Raw genomic sequence first — 23,318 nt, forward strand, 5'->3', positions numbered from 1 at the left:
CCATTGATTTTAGCCACCAAAATTTTCTTGTCTAAATTAGTAATATTTTTCCTTGCTTCTTCATCCATCCTACCAATCTGTCATTCATTCAGAAATCTCACTGTGATCTCCAGGTGAAAGTTTTGTCAAAAGACTTCTTTTTTAGAAGATTTTTTTTTAAAAATCCTCTAAATTATTGGGTGAACTTGAGTTTATCAATTGATTATTGGAAAAAAGAAAAACTCTTAAACTTAATTTGCTCAAACTCAGTTTCAAGAAAACATTTGTGTTTAATGTAATTTTTTGTCTGGACAAGTTCTGAATGTGAAAATAATATTCCTGATGCTGATAATATTTTATTTTATTTTGCTATTTATTTTATTTTGCTATTTATTTTATTTTGCTATTTGGACCCTGTGTAAAACACAGGTTAGGGAACTTAAAGAAGAATGTGAAGAAAAGACCAAACTTTGTAAAGAATTACAGGATGAAAGGTAGGACAAGACTCTTGTCTCTTTTATTTATTGATTTATATACCTTGCTCTTAGAACAGTGCCTGGTATACACCAAATGAGTATTTGTTGATGAGTGAAGTAGGCAAAAACTTTGACTTCATGATGAAAATTGAAAATTTCAATGAATTTCTCTTTAAAATACAGGGACTCATTGGCTGCCCAACTGGAAATCACCTTGACCAAAGCAGATTCTGAGCAACTGGCTTGTTCAATTGCTGAAGAACAATATTCTGACTTAGAAAAAGAGAAAATCATGAAAAAGCTGGAGATCAAAGAGATGATGGCTAGACACAAGCAGGAGCTTATTGAAAAAGATGCCAGAATTGCATCTGTAAGTAAACTTGTTAGTACTTTTTAAATATTTTATCACAGATCATTGTAGAAGTACTAATCTAAATGAAAAATTGTATATGTTCACTACCAGATTTTTAATCTAGTTAACCATCATCTTCTCAGTGTTCTCCATGTTAACTCAAAAGAGAACTACTTCCAAAAACTTTACTTATTAGTAAATTCACAGTTAAAGGACTAAGTAGGAGAATACCAAAAGCAGAAAACAATTTAAGCCTTTTTTTTTCTGTTTACCGAAAGCTTGGTTCAAAAGAATCTTGAAACTCCCATAAGACAGTCAATTATATGGAGGTTGAAAAAAATTACAGTGAAAATTTCTAAGAGAAGTAAACTATCAAATAGTAGAGTTTGCATTAGTCCCTATGATTTTTTCCCTAGTCCTGAACTTTGATTCACAGAAGACTTTCAGATGGATTTCTTTCTTTCTTAAGGGCTTTACTGTGACAGTAGTCATTCTGAGGATAGTAAATGGGAGAGGACACAGATTCAATAAATGGTTGGAATAATTGGATTTTTATATGGAAAGGAGTAAAATTAAACCCTTATCTCATTCTGTACACAAAAGTAAATCCTATCTTAAGAACCTAATTATAAAAAATTAAAATGTTCAACTAAGAGAACAATCAAAAACTTATATATGGCAGAACACAACATAAATAAATAATAGGGAGAACGCATTTGTAGTGTACTTATTCAGGGGATTAATATCCAGAGTATGTACTGAACTTCTTCGACTCAGTAAGAATAAGTTAAATAATCCAAAAAAATTTGGCAGTTTCTAAGGGAAAACTGAAATAGACGCACCAAGGCTTAACTTTACATAGCAAATGGCTATGTAAAGCAACTTTGAAATACTTCTTCATACCCATTACATTGGCAGAAATTCAGTATCTGACAGTTTTGCGTGTTTGAAGGATGTCTGGAAAATGTTGTTCTTTACTATTGTGGAGAATGGAAGTTTAATATGATAATAGTATAGCATGGCATGGCAATTTCCAGTAAATTTTAAATATTCATATAATATCATCCAAAGAAACTCTGATTTAAGATGAATGTGCTAGAGAAACTCAGGCACAATGTTCATAGCAGCTTAAATATTGGTAATAGCAAAAACCCAAGATATCTACCAATATATTGAATTGGTAAATGAAATACGGCAGAAATTGAAACTACCATACATCAGTTAAAATGAATTAGCTATATCTTCATGTATACTAGCAAGGATAATTCTTGTACTGTCAAGTGAAAAATATTACAGAAAGATAAATGCAGTATGATACTATTTATGGAAAAATTTAAATTACATAAAACCACACTACATGTTATTTTTGGTTTCATATGTATGTAATGAAAGTATGAAATGGGAAGAATAAACATATAATTCATAATAAAATTTTCTTTAGGAAGAAAGATTAGGAATAGGATTTGGAAGGAACACAAAGGAATATCAACTTCATCAGTACATTTTTTTTTTACTTTAAAACAATTGTCTACTAAAGAGGTAAAGAACTTATACAACGAGAATTATACAAGATTGTTCAAGGAAATCAAAGAAGACCTAAATAAATGGAAGACTATTCCTTGTTCATGGATAGGAAGACTGAACATTATTAAGATGTCTATCCTACCAAAACTGATCTACACATTCAATGCAATCCCAATAAAAATCAACGCAGCATTCTTTAAGGAACTAGAAAAACTAACTATGAAATTTATTTGGAAAGGAAAGAGACCCCGAATAGCCAAAGACATACTGAAAAAGAAAAACGAAATTGGAGGAATCACACTACCTGACTTCAAAACATACTATAAAGCTACGGTGGTGAAAACAGCATGGTATTGGCATAAAGAGAGACACATAGACCAATGGAATCGAATTGAAACCTCTGATATAGAACCTCACATATACAGCCACATAATATTCGATAAACCCACCAAACCCTCTCAATTGGGAGAGAGTGGCCTATTCAACAAATGGTGTCTGGAGAACTGGATAGCCATATGTAGAAGAATGAAAGAGGATTACCATCTCACACCTTATACAAAGATCAACTCAAGATGGATCAAAGACCTAAATATAAGAGCCAAGACCATAAAAACCTTAGAAAGCAGTGTAGGGAAACATCTACAGGACCTAGTAATAGGAAATGGATTTATGAATATCTCACCAAAAGCACGAGCAGCAAAAGAACTAATAGATAAATGGGACTTCCTCAAAATTAAAGCCTTCTGCACCTCAAAGGAGTTTGTCAAGAAAGTAAAAAGGGAGCCCACACAGTGGGAGAAAATATTTGGCAATCATATATCTGATAAGAAACTTATAACTTGCATATATAAAGAACTCCTATATGTTGAAAATAAAAAGATAAACAACCCATTTAAAAAATGGGAAAAAGACTTAAACAGACACTTCTCTGAAGAAGAAATACAAATGGCAAGAAAGCACATGAAAAAATGTTCCAAATCTTTAGCTATCAGGGAAGTGCAAATCAAAACTACAATGAGATACCATCTTACACCCATAAGATTGGCAGCTATGAAAAAAACAGAAGAATACAAGTGCTGGAGAGGATGTGAAGGAAGGGGAACACTCATCCACTGCTGGTGGGAATGCAGAAGGATCCAACCATTCTGGAGGACAGTATGGCGGTTTCTCAAAAAACTAGCCATAGATTTGCCATATGACCCAGCAATACCACTACTGGGTATATACCCAGCAGAACTGAAAACAAGGACACAAACCGATATATGTACACCAATGTTCATAGCAGCATTGTTCACTATTGCCAAAAGTTGGAATCAACCCAAATGCCCATCAACAGATGAGTGGATCAATAAAATGTGGTATATACACACAATGGAATACTACTCGGCTGTAAGAACAAACACACTACAAACACATGTGATAACATGGATGAATCTTGAGAACCTTATGTTGAGTGAAGCAACCCAGACATTGAAGGACAAATACTACATGACCTCAATGATATGAAATAACCAAGCTGCCCTAGATAGCAAGAGACTGAACGATAGGCTTACAGGAAATCGGAGGGTGGAGGAAGGATATGAGCCGATGTCTGCAGGGGTGCAATTTAAGACGAGAGGGTGGTAAGTATGAACACAAAGAAGAGATAAAATGGGGGCAAGGGGTTACCTTTTGTTGGGGCTTTACGGGTTTGAGGGTGGCTGGGGAGGGACGGTTGGGTAACGGTGCCCAAAAGTGGGGGGAGGGAGGGGTAGCATACGAACACAGGAGAGGGACAGGAGGTGGTGGAGAGTAAAATGCCGAGAAAATCATAACAAAATATAATAAAGAGGGTTACCGGTTTAGAATGCTCGGAGGGGAGGGTCTGAAGCAGGACGGGCTCCTGGGGAATGTCTAAATGCTCATTCTGCCAGAGTGGGTGACACCATGGGGTAGAATCCCAAGTAGTGAGAGTGGGGGTGGACCCACATCCTGGGGAGGACTGATGCCACCAAATAGAGGGAACTCTATCCCTCGAGAGAAAGGGTGGCCCCCAGGGCATTGGGGCAGTTGAGCAGGTTAGGCCCTGAACACTATTCCATCTATCTCTGGAAGTGGCTCCTCAGGAAACGGAGGTTGGCTGTCACTGTGGGCACCAAGGTGGAAGGGAAAATGGACGCTAAATGTGTGGAACCAAAGTAAATGGGGGGCAAGAGAGGAGTTTCTTGAGAGTACACAAGGATGGATATAAAACATGTAATATTACACCATAACATATAGGAGATGATAGACTGATAATGTAAACCATAATGTAAAACATAGGATAACTAAAAATGTAAAGAACTGTGTATCCTAAAGTATGCACCATAATGTAAGCACAGATATTACCTTGTTAGAAAGCTAATGTCTCAGACTCTGTACATCACTTTAAGTAAATATGATGTGAATAGGGTGCAAGAGTATCGCTGTGGAAGGGAAAAGGTTTTGTGATGGATGTATGGGAGTGCTGTATATTGTATATATGCATTGCTGTGGTCTAGGACTCCTATGAAGAAATGCTGAATAATTAGGGGGGGGGGGGGAAAAAGGATAGGATGTGGAAATTTTTTCAAGTCAACATTCTTTATCTAAGTTCTTTATTTAACTTTATCCAAGTTCTTTATCTATCCTTTAAACCCATCGCTATATGCCATTCCCTAGTAAGGGACCATGACATTATATTGGGCCTCAAATTTCGGGGAGTTCTGGATCACAGAGTGTCTCAACAATGGCAAAGGAGGAATACTGGTATGGGATACCAATGACAGGTGATATATGGCTGACAGGGAGCTATACAGAACATATGTCCAGGGTGCATGGTAATGATTGGATATACTCATGGTGGCAACAATTGGAAACCACAGCAGGGGGGGTACTGGGTTCCTGGCCAGTGGTGCTCTGTCGTGGTCCCTAGGGGAGCAGCGACAGTCTCCCAGGTACAGCGGCGGGGACCGGGAGGGAGTGAGGGTTCAACGGTGAGCCCCTGATGCTAATGACTATGCTTGTGAGCTGATAAACCTAAAATAAGAACAAGGCCTAGAGCAACATTGTGCCTGGGAATTTCCTCCTGTCAGCCTTCATGTTACTCAAATGTGGCCAGTCTCGAAGCCAAACTCAGCATGTAAATGCAATGCCTTCCCTCCAGCGTGGGACATGACACCCGGGGATGAGCCTCCCTGGCAACGAGGGACCACTATCAAATACCAACTGATGATGCAACTGGAAAAGGACCTTATACGGAAGGTTCAATGCGGATCAGCAGAATATCCATGTCTACATAAAATACCATGACTTTAAAATGCTGTTTGACCTAAAGTAAGGGGGAAATGGAAAGGAGAAATGAGTTTATATGGCTACGAGTTTCTAAAAAAGAGTCTGGAGGCTGGCAGAAGGATTGCCCTCATGCACAACTGAGCAGAGTCAGAGAGACAGATAAAGCAGATACAACCCCCAGATAATGGTTCCTTTGAAGGCTAAAGAGACCCATGAGAGTTATGGTCATGGCCGATGGGGTTAACTATCAGGGCAGATGGCCCCTCTTTGGAAATGGTGTGTATGTGTGATGAATCTGGACTCAGATGGGATCTCCCTTCATAAGTCTTTCATGCTAATGTGCCGGAGGTGCAGTTAACGTTGGGGTTTAAGATATATTTAGGGGATTTGAATCTCTGGACCGACAATGTGATAGCCAGGTCCTGAGCCTCAACAGACTCCAGCACCTACAATCTGATTTATTGGACTTACCACACTCAGCTAAGATGGAGTTGAAGAAGGACAATCACCACACCGTGGAGCCTAGAGTGATTACAACTGAAAATGGGAGGACTGCATCCAGCATCCATGTGGAATCTGAGCCTCCTCTTGACATAGAGGTGCAATGGACACAACCAATCCAATGTCCACATAGAAGAGGTGGCATGGAATTGGGAAAAGTGGACATGGTGGACGATGGGTATGGGGAAGGGCAGGAGGAGATGAGAGATGGAGGCGTCTTTGGGACATGGAGCTGCCCTGGATGGTGCCTCAGAGGTAATCACCGGACATTGTAAATCCTCATAGGGCCCACTGGATGGAATGGAGGAGAGTGGGGGCCATGATGTGGACCATTGTCTATAAGGTGCAGAGGTGCCCAAAGATGTACTTACCAAATCCAATGGATGTGTCATGATGATGGAAACGAGTGTTGTTGGGGGGGGAGAGGGGGGGTGGGGGGGGGTGGGGATGAATGGGACCTCACATATATATTTTTAATGTAACATTATTACAAAGTCAATAAAAAAAAATTAATTAAAAAAAAAAAAAAAACAATTGTCTGAAAGAAATTTGACAGTGTTGAAGTAAGTTTATTTTACATGATTGACATGCAGGGTTTTGTTTCAGTCCTTAATTATTTCTCAATAAAAATAACTGCTAAGGGTTTATGAGAGAAGGACAATTCTTTTTTTTTTTTTTTTTTTTTACTTCCCAGGGTACATTCCAAGTCTGTTGGGATTTTAGAAAAATGTTTGTCAAGGATCAAGTTTCGTAAGGTAGCACACAGGCAGGAAGTGTAGAGATAGATGTAGTTAGAAAAAACAGGAGTTTTGGCAGCATTTTAGAGTGTTTTCATTTTGAATTATTGCCTTTAATTATACCTTAAATTTTGTAAATTGGGATGTTATTTTTTTCCTTTCATTTCTCAGCTTGAAGAAACAGGACACTAACTCGTGATGTTGCCAATCTTGCAAATGAGAAAGAAGAATTAAATAACAAATTGAAAGATGCTCAAGAGCATATGTATTATTATGTATAACTTTAGTATACCTAATGTTTTGTCAGTTGCTGTAGTTATCAATATAATTTTACATCTTTACATGTTTCAGAACTATCAAGGTTGAAAGATGAAGAGAAAAGTGCAGCAGCAATTCAAGTACAACTTGGGAAACAGTTGTTAACAGAGAGAACACTCAAAATTCAAGTACGTGTAACGGAATCTAAATACGATTTTAAATGTTTTTTAGAGATTTTTTCCTTCTCGTTTCTGGCATTACAAATTGGAAGCCTTAGTCATTGAATGTTTTGCTGTTGTGAACAAACAGACAAAGGTAACTAATTTTTCCCAGATTGGGCAAAATTAGATTTGATTAACCACTGTTTGTAGCTGTTTATGGAAGTTTTTCTTAATTTTTCTGTATATGATCACATTTCCTCCTCATTCTTTATTGTAGCTGATAATTTTTTCTACTTTTAAGAAATCAAATGATAATGACCATTTTCCGGCATCCTGGTTGAGGGTCTGTCATGTGAAAGGTTCAAGGATGATGAGTAATGAGGAAAGGCAGGCTCCTTAAGTGATACATTAAATGTTTTTTGCAGCCTTGTATGTAGGGAAGGAGATGCTTAGTAAGTGTATAACTTGCTATTGGTGAGTTGCTGGGAAACCACTGACATAAATTATTTACTTAGTTATGTTTTTAAGGCTGTGAGTAAGTTGGCTGAGATCATGAATCATAAAGAACCTGAGGAGCATGGTAGTGACACAGATGTGTGGAGAAAAGAAAAGGAGAATAGAAAGCTACATATGGAACTTAAATCTGAACGTGAAAAATGGACTCAGCAGATGATCAAGTATGAGAAAGAACTGAATGAAATGCAGGCTGTAAGAATACATTTGGACCTTATATTGAAGACTTCTTTTTAAGAAGTAGAATTATTTATCTGCCTGTGTATATTTCACTGGTTGTAGAACACTTAACAAAAATATTCCTTAATTATTTTTGAGCTAAGAAGCAAATTTGTGAGCTATATTGTATCCAGTTAACATAATTTGGCCTAATTCCTTGTAGCAAATCCCTGAGGAGAGCCAGATGCAAATAGAACTGCAGATGACTCTGGACAGTAAAGACAGTGACACTGAGCAGCTGCGCTCACAGCTCCAGGCCTTGCATGTTGGTCTGGATAGTTCCAGCGTAGGCAGTGGACCAGGGGATGCTGAGGCAGAAGATGGGTTTCCAGGTACATATTCGTTTCAGCCTTTTGTGTATATTTTTATTAGAAGCTTTCTGTCACAAATATAAATGAATTGATGTCTTAAGCCTTGTGACTGACTTTGCCCTTGTTGGAAAATATTTGGCATTACTTTATAGGGAAACTTATTCATTGGAGTAGGGATTTAAATAATATATTAAACTTATTGTATTTGTTGATTTTGGGCAAAATATTTCATAAAAAAATACAAAAGCAAGCTCCACTTTAGTTTTTTAAAAATGAACTCATTTAATAGCTCTTTTTATTTTCTCCTAATCTCTTTCTGCATTCTTACTTCCTTTTATGTTGGGTGTTTAGTTCATATCACTCAGTCACATGCTATGGAATCCATGTCATTCACCTACCACCATTGCTCTACTTCTCTCAATATTGCCACTAAGCCTTCCAGTTCTCACTTACTTGTTGGCTCTAATTTTTACTCAGAAGAATCCTTGCCTTACTTACCCATTTCATCGGAATCTAGTGGTACAGGTGACATCCCGAAAATCCTTTTACCTTTGGGGTTTTTCCCACTCCCTAATTTCAGTCCTTTTGAAAAAAACTTTATAACATTAATATTCACTAACTCTAACAACTTGCTTAGTTAAAATTAACTCTTGCATGAAAAAAAGCATTTGTTTTCAAGGTATTTTCACACTGGATTGCCAATATAATTGTTAGATTATTTTATTTTGCCAATTTACAAGAAATGGAGCAGAGCCTTATAGTTTTTAGAGCTTATGATTTTCAACCAAGAAGAAATTCTTCCTGAAGTTTCATATCAAAAGTGACAATTCAGAAAAAGCTCCTAGAGCATGTGTTTTAGCATTTCATTGAACTTATGTAGTCAGTCTTATAAAGGAATACCAGACAATTTGGCCTGATCCTTTCCTGAAAGGGCTTATAGTTTAAATGAAAAAGCCAAATAGAAAATACATGAAATTATTTTGTTTAATACAAAAGTAGTACAAGAATAGGAACAAAAAAGCTTTAATATAAATTCTGGAAATTTGTCTAATCAGTTAAGGCAAAGTAAAAGTAGGCCCTTATTACCTGAAATCAGAGTAAAATAGAGTTATTTACAGTTGTCATCACAATTTCCAGGAGCATATTTCATATATTTCCTGCATTTCAAAATAATCAGAATACAATATAAGACACAAAGTTATTAAAATTGAAGTTGTTTTAGATCTTAGTGATAAAGTTATTCAGTCTCTGTCCTGTCGCTAGAGGTCCTTCAGTCCCTTGAATGGGTGAGCTCCTGACTTAACGGTGCTGGACCATAGAGGCTGTGTTGTCTGTGAGGACAGTCTTTGGGTTAACAGCCATCAGGACAGCTTCCACCATCCTGTCTGGAACGCTGCTGAGGAGAGACGCTATCGGCTCTGGCATCAGAGGGGCATCACTGTGTGCCCTTTCAAGGCTTCAGCTTTCTCACCCAAATTAGAAGTTAATTCCTGGGCTATGGTGTCATTGTAAGGATCAAGGAGAATTTAGGGAAAGCATCCAGCACAGTTCAGACACAGAGTACATGTGAAATAAGTGATAGCCTTTCACTGTTAGAATAACTTCTCTAAGTGCTTATTTCACATACTTATTTCATTAAAAGATACTGAGCAAATGCTGTTAAATTCCAGTGTTGCATTCAGTTTTCTTTCAACGAGAATTTTAATTTTCTTAGAACTTAGAAATCTTTTGATCATATTACTACCTTTTAACCAAATTTGATCTATAAATTAAACAATTTTATTTCATTTTATTGTAGCCACTTTAAAGGTCCGTTTTACCTACACAGTTTCTCATTTAAAATATTTACTCCTCAAGAAGATGTGCCAGGGAAGCAGACTTGGCTCAGTGGTTAGGGCGTCCATCTACCACATGGGAGGTCCGCGGTTCAAACCCTGGGCCTCCTTGACCCGTGTGGAGCTGGCCCACATGCGGTGCTGATGCTTGCAAGGAGTGCCTTGCCATGCAGGGGTGTCCCTGCATGGGGTGCCCCAGCGCAGGGAGTGTGCCCTGTAGGGAGAGCCGCCCAATGCAAAAGAAAGTTCAGCCTGCCCAGGAATGGCGCCGCACACACAAAGAGCTGACACAGAAGATGATGCAACCAAGGGAGACACAGATTCCCATGCCGCTGACAAGAACAGAAGCAGACAAAGAAGAACACGCAGCAAATGGACACAGAGAGCAGACAACAGGGGGGTGGAGAAGGGGAGAGAAATAAATTAAAAAAATAAATCTTTAAAAAAAGAAAGATGTGCCAAAAAAAACCCCACAAAAAACAGAAGGTGTGCATTATGTCTATATTAGGCCTTTTTCCAATGGAAGAAAATAAAGGATTCTAATGCAAGTGTACTGGTGAGAATAGAGAGTTTGCTTTCTTTGTAACTTTTCTGCTGAACTTTGCAAATGCATGATTTTACTTAATGGGATATTTGGCATCATAAAACTATAGAGTTTTCCCAAAGTGGCATAGCCTGGATTTTGTTTTGCATTGTGTAACTTGCTTATACTGATCCTGTATTATTGGATACTAGATAGTGTACAAAGATAAATTCTGAAGGGCGTATTTGATTTGTTTTGTTACTTTTAGATTAAAATTTTATTATCTTCCTCATTATCCAAGAAGAATTGTTATTATTTTTCCTATTCTGCTTATTTACAGAATCAAGATTAGAAGGATGGCTTTCACTGCCTTTGCAGAACAACACAGAAATTTGGGTGGGCTAGAAAGATAATTAGTACTTTTCAAAATGGTTCTTTTATCCCCCTTTTGGTTTTGCTACAACCATTTCACTTTTTTAGTTGATAATCTATGTAATTAAAACTTCCAAACATATAAAACTTGTTTACACTTTCTGATTTGGAATGATGTGATTTAATTTTATTTGTAAATCTTTTTAATCATTAATATTTTGGTAATAATAAAACCAGTTTTAGTATTAGGAAAATATAAGCCTATTGACCTTAGTGTTTACTATTTCAGTGAGAAAACAACTCTGAATATTATAGAAATGCCCCATTTATTCCTTTTCTTCTGTTACTGTGATTATTGATGTTATTATGTTTATTTTCTGATACGGTTACTAATGCTGTAGAATCTCAAAGCTAAACCAGTCCAAAAAGTGTTCGGCTTCATTCCCCTCCACTTGCTTATTTAAAACATCTATAAAGTTTATTATTTCTTTAATAAAAGATTTTTCTGAAGATACTTTAAGTACATTCTAGTTATTTTCAGTATTTTATGTCATTTTTATGGCTAATATAGAATGTAATTTTCAAGGAAAAATAAATAATGTATGTAATTACTTTAATCATGCTTGATTCCTTCCTTCCCTCTTTTTAACAGTATGTGATTGTAAGCAGTGAGAAGATTCTTTTCTATGACAGTGAACACGATAAAGAACATTCTAACCCATACATGGTTTTAGATATAGAGTAAGTGCTTTTATTAGAATGTTTAGAAACTCCATCTAATCTTATCTCTTAAAATATGGTAAGAGGGTAATGTGACTTTTTCTGTCCAGTTATTGTAGTGTAAGATTAGCTAAAACATCTCTATTTCATGGGTCTTCAGTATGTTGTTTTCAAATAACTTTATGACTTACTAAGAATTTTAAGAAATTTTTAAGAATTTCTAAGAATCTCAAGGAATGATTAAATTAATAGAACAAGATAACCTATGAGCATTTAACATGAGTTACAATAGTCAATTTTAACTTCTGATACAAGTATAGGACAACCAATGTAATTTGATCTTTTGGTAATATTTTACCCCTTTATTAAAAATCTTTTATTTTATTAAAAATCTTTCATAGCAAGTTATTTCATGTTCAACCAGTTACACAGACAGATGTATATAGAGCGGATGCTAAAGAAATTCCAAGGATATTCCAGGTAAACATAGTTTTTGTTTGCTTGTCTGTTTTGTATTTGTGGTTTTATGTTGGGTTTTGGATGTTTTGTTTTTTCACTTTTAGAGGTTCTCATATGGCATGACAGAAATCTTTATTCTTCAGTCCTCTTCACATTTTCTTTCTGTTTTAGTCATGTTTAAACATGGTTCATTCTTTTGTAACTTTCTTGCTTATTTTGTTTTCTCTCTCCTTTTTTACTTGTTAAAGCCTGTAAACTGTTTATATCATGTTTCTAGTATTTGGCTATCCTTTTGTCCAAGGTTGGTTATGTTTTCTTAAAAAAAACAAACAAACAAAACTTCTGTTTTTGGTTTTATGCTTAACTCTTTAGAAAGTTAAAAATGTCACTTCTAAATTTAAATTTATGTACCTGATTGCCCTTTTACTTCCAATTGAAAGTGAAGTCAAATTCTTCTCTTTACTACTTCATTATTTCAGATTAGTCAAACCAACAATTAGCTGTTGAGTTCCTTCTCTTTTTTGTTATTTTTAAAGAAGTTTTAGATTACACAGAAAAGTTACATCAGAAATATAGGGGAGGGAAGTGGATGTGGCTCAACTGATAGAGTGTCTGCCTACCATATAGGAGATCTAGGGTTTGAACCCAGGGCCTCCTGGCCTGTGTGGTGAGCTGGCCCACATGCAAGGAGTGCTAAGCCATGCACAGTGTCCCCCGCATAGGGGTACTCCATGTGCATGTAGTGCACCCTGCAAAGAGAGCTGCCCAGCGTGAAAAAAGCACAGACTGCCCAAGAGTGGTGCCACACACACGGAAAGCTGACACAGCAGGAAGATACAACAAAAAAGAGACACAGATTCCTGTGCCACCTGATGAGAATGCAAGCAGACACAGAAGAACAGACAGCAAATGGACACAAGAGAGCAGACAAAGAGGGGGGAGGGGAGAGATATAAAAAAATATTTCTATGGGGGGGCAGGCTCAAGTGGTTGAATACATGGTTACCACATAGAAGGTCCTGGGTTCCATTCCCAGTGCCTCCTAAAAACATTAAATCAAACAACAACCAAACAAATGAAAAAACCAACTCAGGGGAGTCAATGTGGTTCAGTGGTTGAGTGCCAGCTTCCCCCTTACAAGGTCCAAGTTTCAATCCTTGGACCCAGTACCTTAAAAAGTATATATGGGATTCCCATATACTCTACTACCTCCCACAATTTTCCCCATTAACAACATCTTTAGTGTGGTACATTTATTACAATTGACGAACAAATACTGAAGCATTGCTACTAGCCATGGCCTATAGTTCACATTATATGGTTTACACTGTGTACTGTACAAATTTTAAATTAAGATTTATTTATTTCTCAACACCTCCCTCGTGGTTGCACTCGCTGCCTGCTCTCTGTGTTTGTTTATTGTGTGCTCTCTGTGTCTGCTCATCTTCTTCTTATTAGGAGACACCGGGAACTGAACTGGGCACCTCCCATGTGGAGTCAAGTGTAAATTCACCTTTTACTGGTCTATTTTAATAATGTTGCAAAAACATTGTAAGATATTATAAAGTAAATGAGGAGCCAATATTTGGACAGGATTTATTCTTTTCAAATATGACCCAAAGCGACTAATAACTTTTTTCACATATGTGCTTGATTAGGCATTTCTTCTCATTGAATAAGTTAATTTTATTATTATCAAAATTGTTAATACATTAAAAAATAACTTATGTTTGTTAATTATTCTTCGTATTTTTAGATTCTATATGCCAAAGAAGGAGAAAGTAAGAAGGAACAAGAATTTCCAGTGGCGCCAGTGGGAGAAAAATCTAATATTTGCCACAATGGACATGAATTTATTCCTACACTTTATCGATTCCCAACTAACTGTGAGGCTTGTATGAAGCCACTGTGGCATATGTTTAAACCACCTCCTGCTTTAGAGTGCCATCGCTGCCATATTAAATGTCATAAAGATCACCTGGACAAAAAAGAGGAGATTATAGCACCTTGCAAAGGTAAATAGTAAACTGCTTCTTCAACCAATATTATTTATGTTCTGATCACTTTTGCACATTAATTTTTTTCCAAATATTTCTTCATAGTGTATTATGATATTTCAATGGCAAAGAATCTATTGTTATTAGCAAATTCTACAGAAGAGCAGCAAAAGTGGGTTAGTCATTTGGTGAAAAAGATACCTAAAAAACCTCCAGCCCCAGACCCTTCTGCACAGTCATCTCCTAGAATCTTCAGTGAAGATACAACAAAACCAGTCTGTTAGGTGGCCAAGTTGACAGCTTGTTCCAAACAAACCAAGGTAATAAATTACAACTTGGTAAAAATTAAATTTATTTCATATATTTTGCTTTGCTTTTTATATTCAAACTACAAATTTTCCTCATCATGGTATTCCATTGTCTGATACTTTAATGGACCATGGAATACCAAATGTTTGAAACTATTTTAGTATGCATGCCTTATTCATTGATTTGGATGAATGTAATATAGACTTATTTACTAAATCACACAGATATATTAAATGCAACCAAATATATATAAAGGGTTTTGTTATTTTTATGTATGTAGTTTTAATATTTTAGGATTCTGTAAATATGTTTGCTAATATAGTAGATAATAGATTAACACTGCACATAAACCTTTTAAGTGTCTGGTATATAAGTTGCAGAGTTGCATTTAATATTGTAAAATTTTATTTTTGATGGCTTGTGAGGCAGAATTAAAATCTTGTCTTAATTGAAATCTGCAAGTTTAAAAAAGTAACTTGTTTCTCCTTTAAAGCAATGTAGACCAACTTTACAAATGCAAATAGGAATGAGTTAAATGAAAATACATTATAATTGAGATGGGTGTTAGAGATATGCTATAAAGACAGAGGTGATTATTATGCAACTTACTAGGTAATTTTTAAACCTGATTTTTAAAAAACACATTTTGATAGGGCCATTTTTATATGGCTACATTAAAGCAATTTAATTAAATTATCTTGGGTCAGAATAACCATTTCTTTGCTTACTAGCTTACTACAGCATTTGGTTCATAAGCATTGATAATTATTGAAATGAGCATGAGGATTTGGTTAGCTAAAGATGAAAGAATGTACCTAGATCAGCAGTTTCCTCTAATTTCAGCTGTCCTTTTTGTTCCCTCACACAGGACCTTCAGTATATGCATTATGATGGGCATTGGCTGTATTATCAGAAATCTTACTCTAACACAAACATCTTATATAAAACTTTCTTGAAACTAATATCTCAAGGAAATAATTTAGAATGTCAAGGGTAGAATGGTGTTTCAGCAGTGAAAATGTTGAATATTTTGTGTGAGGTATGATAAAACTAAATATTATAAAATTAGTAATAAACAATAGCAATTAAGCTGAAGGAACTCAAAGATCAGGAACACTGAAGGCCATCATCCCATGTGCCTTAAACAAAACCTTAAAAATTTTTTTGAAGTTCTATTATTAATATTGTGAAACTATTAATGCAAAAATGCTTTTATTATCTTACATTATATAGTGCTTTTAAGATTCCAAAATGTTTTCCTATATATTCTCTTCTCTCATTTAACTTCCCATGTATTCCCTCATTTGGTCTTTAAAATAGTCCTGTGAGGTGGAAAAGGTATTGTTACTTTTCTTTTGGATTGAGTCTCTAGAGTGTACATAATTTGCTTAGATCTAAGACAAAAACAGCTCCGGCCTTTTATATATTTTTTCCTTTGTGTTATTTGTTTTATACTTAATGATTTTATTATATATTATAGCACATAGAATCAGATCAATTTTCAGATCAAGTGAGGCATGCTTTCAATGTTACATACAACCTGTTTTTATGGTCACTAACTTATGAATATTTTCCTTCTCCTTTTCACTGCCCCCCCCAAAAAAAATCAGCATTACAGTCATATGAAAGCACATTTGCTTTCGATTTTTTTCCCTAGTTCTGCACCTGCCATTTGTAATGGGTCTATACATTTTGCCATAGCAACATTCAGTTAATAGGGATTTCTTTCTCACAACTATGCATGTAGATAAAGCTAATATCAAAACCAACTGTAAAATGTATAGGCTATTCTTAAGAAACTTTTCATCTAATATACTCTTTGAAATTTTAAAAGTAAAGATGAGCACATTTGATAAAATAGCTTCAGATTTTATTATATCTTTGCACATTATTTCCATTGTTTTTAACATCTGAGTCTCCATTGCTTCATGAAATGATTAAATTGTATTTGTGTCTGTCATGAGCCAAACCTACAGTTTGCATTCCATTTTGGTTGTTACATTGTCAGATAGCATGGACAAACTGGAAGGTATTCAGAAGGGAATGGGTTCGGTGGCAGTGGGAAACCTGAAGGTGCCATACGGTTAGCAGATGAAGAAATGAAGGCTATTTACTCTTCTGAAGAAATTATATGGAAGGATCATAAAGAGCAGTAAATATTTCAAGAACTGTTACTTAGAAGATGTATTAGAACAAGAACCAATGAGAGAGGCACATTTTCACCTCAATAAGGGAAAACTGTCAGGCAATCAGAGATTTTCAAAATTGGGAGAATGGCTGACTCTGAAGTGGTGTGTTACTGTCACTACAGGCGTTTACACGATTAAGATTACTGCTTGGCAAGAGTGTTACGGAGCAGCTGCTCTCAGTCTTCCCGGCGTGCACAAGCACACTGAGTGGCTGGGACTGGGTGCTTGGCATCAGCGTTCTAATTCACAGCATCTCCTGTATACAGGCAGACAGGGCGATAAAAGGATCACCCAAGAAAATCTAGGAAAAGAATTTAAAGTTGAAAAATTAAAGTTCTAGTATTATTAGAACTAGAGATCTAGTGCTTCTTTTGTGTTTATTTAGTATTAGTCTTAGGGAAGCAGATGTAGCTCAGTAGTTGAGCAAGGTCCTGGGTTCAATCCCTGGTACTTCCTAAAAACAAACCAAAATGAAAAACAAGTGCCTAATATTAGCCTTAGCACTGGTCATTCTAGCTTAAATTGACCTCATTTGCGTGGTGTCTTTCTTAAAAACAAATATTTGGCTTTGTTTGCCTTTGTTAGACATAAGCAAATATATACACACACATATACAAATATATACACATATGCACTGAAAAATACACTCATAAATATTCACCTAATTTTTTTTTTAACTTTTCCTTGGTTTCTTTGTTAGCAACTCTGTGTTATTGCATTTTTTCCTTTGGGTTCTTTGGCATTCCAGGTTCTGATTCTCCCTTTAAGTCTCTTTGTAATTCTTCCATTCTTCTAAATTAGTAGTGTTTTACAATAGATAAGTGTTAGCTATTATTATTATTAAACTAAGTAGCATTTTTAGTGTCTATTATATGCCACTCTTCTGAGATGTTTACTTATAACCATCTGATCAAGTAAGAATATAATAATGCCTTCATTAGAACTAGAACATACAAAGGTTCAATGTGCCCATGTTTTACCCAGCTACTAAGCACAAATTTGGATTCAGTTGGTCTAGTTTCAGAGTCTGTACTCTTAACTGAAACACTCCATTGTCTCACAGTGCTATTAGTAGAAATTAATTGCAATTTTAAAAATGCCATGTATAGAAATGCTATTGCTATCCTAGATGAATGTTTTCTTGGTAATTTTGAATTAAAATTAAAATACTATGCTGGGAAATTAGAAAATTTGTGAATAAAATCCTAAACTTTTGATGAAGACTGTTGGAGAGAGTATAAGTAACAAGATATTAATCTGAACTAAGGCATTTCTCTTTAAATATTTTTCTCCTGAAGATTTTTTTTTAAAGATTTATATAATTATTTATTTAATTCCCCCCCTCCCCCGGTTGTCTGTTCTCTGTGTCTATTTGCTGCGTCTTGTTTCTTTGTCCGCTTCTGTTGTTGTTAGTGGCACGGGAAGTGTGGGCAGCGCCATTCCTGGGCAGGCTGCACTTTCTTTCGCTGGGCGGCTCTCCTTACAGGGCGTACTCCTTGCGCGTGGGGCTCCCCTACGCGGGGGACACCCCTGCGTGGCAGGGCACTGCTTGCGCGCATCAGCACTGCGCAAGGGCCAGCTCCACACGGGTCAAGGAGGCCCGGGGTTTGAACTGCGGACCTCCCATGTGGTAGACGGACGCCCTAACCACTGGGCCAAGTCCGTTTCCCTGAAGATTTTTTTAAAAAATGCAACATTTAAGTCTTGCAGGATGAAGCAAAAATGCAGAAAGTTCTCATTTATCTAGTTTTATGAAACAAAATATTCTCACAGTTAAAATTTACGGATTAATGTGAGGACCTATTAAAGCATTATTTTATATAACATTAGGGAGGCCTTTTTTTTTTTTCTCCAAAAGCATTACTTTTTTTTTTTTTTTTTGGAGGTGTTGGGGATTGAACCCACGGCCTCATATGTGCAAAGTAGGTGCTCAACCACTTAGCTACACCTGCCACCCAAAAGCAGTACATTTTTTTAATGCTATACATTAGTTCCTTTTTATTTCTAAATATATTAGAAAGTTAGATTATTGAGAAAAATAGTAACTTTTCAAATGCTAAAAAAATAAATCCACAAATGAAGCCAAAGAAAGCAGGTGAATATGTGTCTGGTTTTGGATTAGATAGTGACTTTCAAAGAAGAAAAGAAAGAAAAGAAACCAAGACAAAAATTGGTAGATTGTCTACCTGAAAATTAGAACCTTTTGAGTCTGCCTGAGGACATTAAGAATGGTCTAAAAAATGTAGGACCAGATAGATAGCTTAGGTGGATGCAAAGCTAGAATGATACTGCAAATGTGACAAAATATTAAAAATTGATATGTGGGTGGAAGTACATTGGAATTTTCTGTATGGCTTTATAATATTTTGCAACTGTCCTGTAAGGTTGAAATTATTTCAAAAAACTTTGAGTGAAAAAAAAAAAAAAGAGAAGGAGAAAAAAGGGATCAGTAGTTTTCCAGGCAAAAGAAATAAAAGACAATTCAAAACAGAACGTCATGTGCAGAGGTACTAATATCTCAGAGTTACTGATGGATTTGCAATGCTCTGATAGGTTGGGTGGGGAGAGGGAAGCTACTGAAATAATAGGAGATGACGTTGAGAGAGCTTTGACCTAGACTGAAAAGGGCCATGTGCTCTCTGCTAAGGAGTTTTTATTTTGTTCTAGAAATAAACAACTTTTAGCAAGGGATTGGTATGTCCAGACTTAATGAGATCCTGAACTCAATACTGGCAGTGAAAATGGAGAGAAGAAACCAGGTTTTGGAAAGATTTCCTAAATTGAAATGACCAGAATTAGGTGCCTGATTGGACAGGGATGAGGAAGAGGTTTTAAGGGGAGTCTTGGCATACATTTCACTAATAGTCTAGTGAATCAAATTTTAAATCGGAAATTGTGACATAAGCACACGTTTCAAAGGTTCTAAAAGGTATGAAGTGGCAGGTTTTTATGAAAGTATGCTAAAATTGGTATTTGTATATTCGGGAAGGGCTTCTAATACCGACCTACCTATCTCCCAAGCAGCAGAGCTGAAATGCCGCTAGTGAGTGTGTATTACTAGGCTGTGATCAGTGTGAAGTGAGTGAATGAGCATGTCTGTGTGTTTCCTCAGCTGTCGCTCTGCATCCATCGCATTTTTGAAACAGAGCAATTAAAATTGGCTTTTAAATCAGAATAATCATATCAGCTAGATCTTGTCAGCATTTCTCTAAACAGCCAGCTGCCTCAGAATTAACTCCGGTGCTTTTGTGTAAAAATGCAGATATTGGGTCCTTACTTTAGTCCAATTATATCAGACCCTCTTGGGGTGGCACCTGGGAATGTGCATTATTAATGGCACTGGGTGAATTACATGCACTGAAGTGTAAGAACCACCGAAGTGGTGACCACAGGGAAGGCTTTGGGACTAGCCGAATCGTTGACACAACTGGAGTCATGAATGCCACAATTGCAGACATTGAAAAGTTACTCCTATTTTTAAAATAAAGATGATTGCAATATTACAGTTCAGGTTTTGCATTGAAAAGAAAAGACCACAGAATCCTGTTCTAAGGGTGGTTTATTGAGCCAAGATGATGTGCTAATGCTGCTTAAATACGTGTGGTTTTTCATGGGGAGCATAAGTGCTGGTGCCCCTTTAGGTAGGTCGGGTCCTGTCAGAATTGAGAAAGCTGCTTTCTTGTTATATAATCTCCCCTTTTCATTCTTGAAAGATGTGAGCTGACGTTCTGGACACTTGTGAAGGGAATGTCGACAGATGCTGAGCTTTCATAGTTCTCACATCAAATTGGCATCAGTTTGGCTAGATCCTTATGCGGGGAGTGAGGGGAGCAGTGTGTGTCTTATTACTCCCTAATAATACCTGTTTTTAGCATACTGGTATTCTGGAAAATTTAACTGGTCAACAAGATCATATGCATTTACCTCTAAAGGGAAAGAAGGTTTCCCTGTGTTTCTTTCTTAATTTTATTCATATTGTTATCAGTGACGGGTAAGTTAAACTGCTTACAACACATTCAAAGTATGATTTCTAGATAATAGCATTAAACTAGTTTTTGAAAAGTGTTAGCATATATAAATTTGCAAACTTCCTATTGCAGATTGCTTGATTTGGCCTTTAAAGACTGGGATTGGTCATTTGATGTTGATGGCGCTGATGATAATGGCGACGTGTTTAATTTCTGAAGAAATAAATTGGGTGAATCAAAAAATGGAAAATGAATTATTTCAATATTTTTAAGTAGTGCATCTGGTTTGCACTTGGGCTTTCATTACTTTTGACTAGTTTTGAAATTTTATTAAGTTTTTTTATAGTGTATGTGAAAAAAAAGTAGTGTACAGAAAAGTTTCTAACTGAAATTCCCATGTTAAGTATGAAAGTGAACTGTGCTATGTTCAGATTCTTTACTGGCTATAAATTTTCAATATCCTTTGAAATACAATTTTTTTTTTATCTTAAGAAGGAAACATGTAGAAATAAAAGGATCTAATTCTGGTATTTTCTATTGATTCCAAAGCAGCCATATTCAGAAGAGAAATAAAATTCTCAATATTTTCAAAATCCTACAATTGTATTAGTTTGTGAACATAGTATGTGATTCCTTTTTTTCTCTATCCCTCCCGTTCTTTCTGCTTGTCTTGCAAGAATTGAAACCATAAAAACTTTAAAAGTCTAATTAGTTCTGTGAAATAGCTATTTCTGATTTGGCTTTCTTCATGATGCTGTGAAATGTTTGCTTTTTGAGAAATAAATGTTACCTTTGCTGAAGAATGTTAATGATATGCTGTGAAAGTTCTTGTGCTTTTAGAAAATGGAAAGTAGTTTGGTTAATTTTGACTGAGAAGATTTGAGTGAAAATTGAGCCTCATGAGTTAAATCTTTTACATGGAATGGATTTATACGAAGTAATGTTTGTCTTAATCTAAGTAAGCATGTTGCAAAACATATGCTTATCATGTAAAGCTGGGGTGTTTGTAACCAGATTTTACAGAGTATTTTACAATGCTTATTCCCTTTCTTAGGTAATGAACTATGGCCCAGGGTCAGCCAGCTGGAACCTGCTCTCTCAGCCAGACAGTTGAAGCTGAACCCCAAATCCAACCTATATTCAGATTAGCTATTTTGAGACATATCGCTTAATCCTAATAGCTAGTTAACTGTATAACTGTATTAAAACCCACATGTGATGTATACCCACCATAGGACTTCCAAAGTCTATAGTTGTTACATGAACCTAAAAATAAGAAAAGTAGTAAAGTAAGTACACTAAGGCATGATTTTGGGGTTTAAAGTATCATAGTTGAAAGAATATAGTTTCATAATGTAAATAGAATGCTTATTCTAAGTATTTAAAATCTCTTAAATTATTTCATGTATCCCCTAACTTTATTTTTCCTCTCTTTCCAGCTAACTGGCTTCTGTGAATGCATTGATTACTTAAGTGATCACATTCTTCCAGTAAATCAAGGCTGAAGTATGATGGTCCAAAATTTATTAGAAAGCTGTTATTTCCCTGAGAGACTAATACACACACATACAAACACACACAAACACCACTTTTGTTCCCTTTTTCCCAGCAGTATAAATTAGAAATCATGGAGAGATTTTATGGGTTCCTTTGAAGCAATGAGTTGTACCAGCAATGATTGGTTAAGAGAATAAGGACACCGTATGCAGCTTTCCCAAATTTGTTCCACAAAGCTAACTTGGCAGGCACTCACACTACATTGCACAGGAAGACTGAGAAGAGCTACCTGGTGGAAGATGCATGTCCATATTTAAGCAGTTAATATAACAATATTTGAAGGTGATTATATCAGTTTCCTGATACTTCGTGATCGGTAACTTAACCGATTTTGAATGCCTTAATTAAAATTTTTTTTTCCTCAACACTTTATCTGGATTTTTAAAAAAAGAACAACTGTTGTTCACCAGCTCTTAGGATACAGATTGGCTTTGTGGAAGAAAGTGCACTATTTTTCACATAATCGTTACATCATTGTCAGCTTATTTTAATTATATGACAAGTTTTTAAAAGTGTTGATCATAGAAACAATAATGGATAGTATTAGAACTAATATATCTTTGTACATCTATTAATTATCCAGCCCTTTTACAGACCTCAGTATTAATGCGTGACTTAATAAGTGCTAAGAAATGTTTTCTTCCTTTGCTTTGAATTTGCTGGCTATGGTAAAAAAAAAATTGTGACTATTTTTACATTTTTCACACTCGAGATTCAAAAATTGTCTCAAATATAAAGAAAATTAAGATATACTGTAGATATATTTTAAATATTATATGTGATCCTCAAACACACAACCGTGTATGGCACTATTTCAGTATTGGGTTAAGAAAACTAGTAAGTGGAAAGAGAAGCAGCCTCAAAGGCACTTAATTTGAATTTTATTTTTTAAATGCCGTTAAAGTTACAATTTATGTAGGCCCATTCCTGTTCTCTTTCTCATACCAGAAAAGTGTATATTTTATATCGCTACAGTATGCAGCAGTAGACAGTACGGAATTTTAAAAAACCATGTAGTCTTTTATCAGTCTCTAGAGGCACACACAAATACAAAGTTAGAAATGATAT

General features: G+C 35.8%; 1 pseudogene; it reads left to right on the plus strand.

Moving 5' to 3' along the window:
* The first annotated feature begins 321 nt into the window (after positions 1 to 321).
* Positions 322 to 20,910, plus strand: LOC131274674 (rho-associated protein kinase 2-like; annotated as a pseudogene).
* The last annotated feature ends 2,408 nt before the right edge of the window (positions 20,911 to 23,318 follow it).

Source organism: Dasypus novemcinctus, chromosome 19, assembly GCF_030445035.2.
Source record: "Dasypus novemcinctus isolate mDasNov1 chromosome 19, mDasNov1.1.hap2, whole genome shotgun sequence".
Taxonomy (NCBI): Eukaryota; Metazoa; Chordata; class Mammalia; order Cingulata; family Dasypodidae; genus Dasypus; species Dasypus novemcinctus.